Below are 5,612 nucleotides of genomic sequence, written 5' to 3'. Positions count from 1 at the left end.
GTGTATATATATATATATATATATATATATATATATATGTATATATAATAGCAAAGAAGTCTTAATTAATTGAAGATTTTATTCTATCGTAATTATAAAGTTTTACTTTTTTAATCGTATTATAATATTATACATCTTATTCTAATACTCCATTTTTTACATCGCATGAATCGAGGAAATGGTATTCATTAAAATATAAAATAATATGGTACAAATCTTTAAAGACTGGACCAATATTCATATGTTTTAATTGAAGCAACATCATTATAAGTTTCTATCAGAATTCTTGAAACGACGACTTTCAGCCGCCGTTTTCTTCTGATTAAAAAAAAAGTAATCGCGTGTCGAAAATAAACTCTTTAGAAAGCTGCATTTTAAGATGATACAAACACGATGTTTATTGCGTCTATTGTTAGTAAGTGACTAAATATCATGGAATAACATTAATATATTAAGAAACAATAGCTGTAATTGAAATGTCTTCGACAATACTGACATTAATATTATCTCTTGCGAAATTAAAACACACTTAAAACTAAATCACATTTCTAATACATTATATGTATTAGATATATGATATACTATAGTTGCGTCGAATCCGCTGTAATTCTTGGTATCCACCGTAATTATAGTTATAATTGACTCACAAGTTAATTGCTATCCTCGAGTATGATGGAAAAAAATACGAGTTATTGTACTCGTACATAAAATTCTTTATTCATATGCCTAGTATTGATCATGACCTGATAATGAAATTTAATTTTCTATAATAAGAATAGTACATTTCAGATGTAAATATGAAATAACAATTCAGTTAATTTAAATATATCATTAAATACGGAACGATATACGGGTATCTTCGAGCCTCGCGTTACAAAATTTACGGACCCGCATTGCACACATGCAAAGAAATGAAAGACACCCATACACCAGTACAAAAACGCATCTGCATGATCTGCTATTGAAAATTCATGTCTTGAATGGTTTATATGAATGAAAAGTAGGAGGATCCGAAGGACATTGCTCAACGGACAAGAGACGCGGCGGTAGGTACTACTAATTACTTGTACTTTTTATTCCATGCGAATATAATACCGTATCGAAGCAGCCTCAGAGCGAGGAGGTTGATAAAAAAAAAGGAAGGCGTGCAAAGAGAGAAGGTGAGGTAAAAAACAGACACTGCCGCGCGAGAAAGATCGGTGGAAGGAATATGTAAAAGGGGCAGGGTAGGGAGGGGGGGTAGTTGGAGTGCATTACTCAAAGCTTTAAAGTCATCTATACGCCATCAGCGACTCACGTATGTATGTGGAGGCCCCAAACCGCGTGTACACGCTCATAAAATCACCATGGCGCAGGAGGCAGGTCGGACTCCTGATTGAGTTACGATTTAATTAGTCCGCGCAGCCAATCAGTAATTAAGATATCCGCTAATCAACGGGCGCAGCCCTTCTTCGATCTCTCTTCTTTACGAGTTCGCTGCTGAAGAATTTTTGCCATGTGCTCTCTCTTTCTTTTTCTCTCTCTTTCTCTTTAAAATATTATTTCTATTTTTTAATATTATTTTTAATTTGTTTCATTTTTTCTTATTAAATTTATAATATTAACCAACTTGAAATTACCACATAATATCTTTTGATTATTCACAATCAAATTAAAGATTTATTAAATTATTTTAATTAAATATTTTTGTGTCATTAGGCATAAAAATTAATTTTATGTTATATTAATTTATGTTATATTTCATTTTATATCCAAATTTCTTATGTAGTACATATTACATTATTCTTTTCTATTAGAATTGTGCTTATAGCATTCAGTTTTATTCGTTTTGATGAAAAAAAATACTGAATGTTCCTGGCATCTACCGGGAAAAAACAGAACACACGAAGACAAATCTAATAAACGCTCACTTTCCTCCGTTATCTTTTTACAAATCTGTTTAACATGCACAGTCCAAAGAAAAGATTGCACAAATATGTATGCTAATAATTTTTTTCACATTGTAAACGATGCACATATGTGTATGTTTATTATTTATAGAATAGTTTTGTTATAATTTTTAAAGATAAATGTTCCTGGCGAATATGTATATCAAATTAAATTCCATATCAACCAGTTGTATGATATAACGTTTTGATTGCAATTAATAGCCGCCGGCTGCGTTACGGTCGGTTAATTGTCGGAGAAAGATTAATGGCGCGAAATCACGCCACTAGCAGTAGATTATTCGACACCGATTTTTGTATCAATGCCTTCATAAATTTTTGTATGATAGACTTATTGAAAATAAGGCACTTATTTGTGCGAGATATTTTAATAAAATGTTTACTATTACAGATGACAGGATTGTTGACATAGTAGTCTTGTAAAAAAATTATTATTATTATATATTATTATATATTATATATTATATATTATTATATCTTATATATTATATATTATTATATATTATTATATATTATATATAATATTAATTATTATATACAATATTAACTATTGAAGTTATGAAAGAACTGTTGGAATAAGTAATGTACAATATTTGAATAGTTTTCCAATTATTTTCAATAGGTGTTTTGCTAGTCCAATAATGTTACCACAAAGATCAGATCGAATGAAATTTATTTAAAATAAAATCTAAATTAAAATAACATATAAATATTATAAAAAATATCTTATAATTTTATTGATTTTTTAATTTTTTGTACTTTGATACTTTTATATGCAAAATAATTTAAAAAATCATATTAGGTAAAAAATATAATTCAATTTAAAAAGATGTAATTTAGCCCGATTGTGATATTGGCCCTTTAAACATATATTTGCAATCTTTTAATATGATACATGTTTACGCAATGACACTGTTTCGATTTTATCCGACAATCAAGGGAAAATTGTAGTCTTGATTTTTTAGTGCATTTCTTAAATAATAACAAATAATTTCGTATTGAACTGTGCGCATATTACAATGTAGCTCCGTGATTAACGAAGCGAAAATAAATATATATTGTCTTACTTCTACAAACAAGTGTCAGTATAATAAATTGTATTTTTTTAGATACTGCTATAACATTTTGTGCATTTTGAAATTATATTTTTGTAAAAGAAAATTTTTTAAAATAAATGTCACTTTAGTTCTGGTTACACGAATCATGATATCAAGGATGAAAAGCAGATAAAAATGTTTTAATACACAAAATGCTTTAACAAATAATTATATATATATGTATATAAAATTATCTTAGCATGTATTACGAAGCAATATAATTTTGCCGGCGCAAAAGAGGTCTGCATCGACTTCAAGGTCTGATTTATAACAGAATCCTGGATTACCGATGAGAATGAATAGATTCTACCTTACCGTCGTCCGTGAGGTTGAACTCTATCAGGAAGATCCGGTGAAACCCGGATACACGAGGAGATCGCCTTGATCCGCGGCAAATTCCAGGTTGCTTTGGTAATTATTGCCCCGATTCGAGATTTACGGGCGAACGAAGCCGTCCAGGACGTATCGCCCTTTATTTATAGTTACAGAGAATTACTTATTGCAACCTCCGTTTTTTTCGACTCTCTTTCTCTTTCTCTCCCTTCGTTGATCGTACGCATGAGCGCGCTTTTAACGCACGAAGACGGCCACCCGCATGGGAATGCAGCTGCGAATATCAGATTCAGTTTCGTACAGTGACAGCTTTAGAAATTTTTTAAAATTATATTTATAAGAAACTTCAATTATTTTTTATAAAATTTAAATATATATATATATTCAAAATTTTATCCTTTTGTTTCTTGCAAAATTAAATTTAACATTCTTTCTTATTATGTTATGTTTCGATATATTTCAATAATAATTCAATAATGATTCTTTATCTTCTAAACTTGGTGTAAATAAAAAAATAATTAATCAAAAGAGTATATGAATATATAAAAAATTTTTAATCTATTAAATTCTATTATTATTGTTCTACTGTCTACGAAAAGTGATTATTTAATTTGCTTTTTTCTTTTAAATAAGAGTGAATTTTAACAAAAGATTTTCTTTATAATGGACTTAAAATATACTTATTATAGAGAAAAGAACTCATTATTAAGTAGTCAAAACAAGAATTCATTTTCTTTTAAATAATATTAGAGAATTTTATTAAAGAAATGACTTTATATAATAAATTAATCAGATTTGTTTTATTTCAATGATCTTGATTAAAGTATTAAACTTATTAGAATTCAAAATATATTTTGAATTTTGATGCTTGTGATGATTTTATGATAAATTTGCTGATGATATATGAATTTCTGAAGCATTTGAAGCACAAGAAATTAATATTTAATTACAGTATATGCATATTTTTTTGTGTGTAAATTTGTTTATACTTCTTGCTGCTAAATTTTCGATTGCATGTAAGTTAAATAACATTCACTCCATAAATAGCTGATATTATTTCCAGAAATATCGGATTTTTCGCAATCTTACGTCATGATGGCAGGTATTGTCATGTGTTGCGCACTTATTTGCTCCAAAATGTAAGCGGACAGAATGATTTGCACGAGATATTCAGACAATTTAACGAATCCTTTTCAACGTAAGACATGATAGTTAATGTACACTCGTGTCTGCGAGCGGTTCTTCGCGAAGGTGAGCACGTTTTCTTACGAGTTGTAATTTACAATCACGTCGCGAGAAAAGAACCGAAATATTCGTAAGTCTGCTATATAAACGTAACTGAATACATGTACATATATGCCATGTATATATATATATATATATATACTGTACGGCGGTCACTAATGAATGCACATGTATTACCCTGCGGTAATTACCATATCAAGGTCTCGTTGTTGATCTCTAACACTGTCCTAATTGCCACGCTCGACAATTTATTAAATTGCTCTATTATGAAGTCCTGTTCTTCCCTTTCTCCTTCGTTCACTTTACTCGAGGCTTTAAGGATTCACACCCACTCCCCTCGGCACGATTTCGTCGGCTGCAGGGCAAATCGTGCACATTGTACACATTGTTTATGGAAATCGTAGCAGGACGTTGTAATGTGCCTCATTTCGCATATTTTAAAAGATGATTATTATGCGGATAATTGCGCCGTTTTACATATAACACTCGTTGGTTGAGTGGTCACATTTCGGAGAACGCGATGTTGCAGATTAACGTTGTATCATCAGGAATAAGTATATGTGTGCGTGTGAGTGCGAAAAGATTGTGTTAACAGAAAATGATATTAGTTAAGAAACACGGGCATTGACTTTCACGAAATCTCATTTTCGATGAAAATTTTCTTAGAGTGTGATAATATTTACATACATGATTATGCAATTATAACAAAATATTAGGTGTACAACTTTGCTTCCGCTGTTTTCCTATAGATGGCTTTAGCGGTAAGTGGTGGTCGAAATAAATAGATCATAGACGTCATACAATAAACTTGGACATCTGTCAACACAACCCCATAAAAACATTAGTCGATTTGTGTCTGCATCATAAAGTTATTCTCGATTGAAAATGTCAGTTTATGAGCCAAATTCTCGTCATTTGCGGGAGGTTTTAATTTTTTGCTTCAATATGAAGAAATCTGCGGCTGAGGCTCATCGAATACTCTCAAATACTT

Source organism: Atta cephalotes, assembly GCF_000143395.1.
Source record: "Atta cephalotes unplaced genomic scaffold scaffold00049, whole genome shotgun sequence".
In the NCBI taxonomy this organism is placed as follows: Eukaryota; Metazoa; Arthropoda; class Insecta; order Hymenoptera; family Formicidae; genus Atta; species Atta cephalotes.
This window is presented reverse-complemented; position numbering follows the sequence as displayed.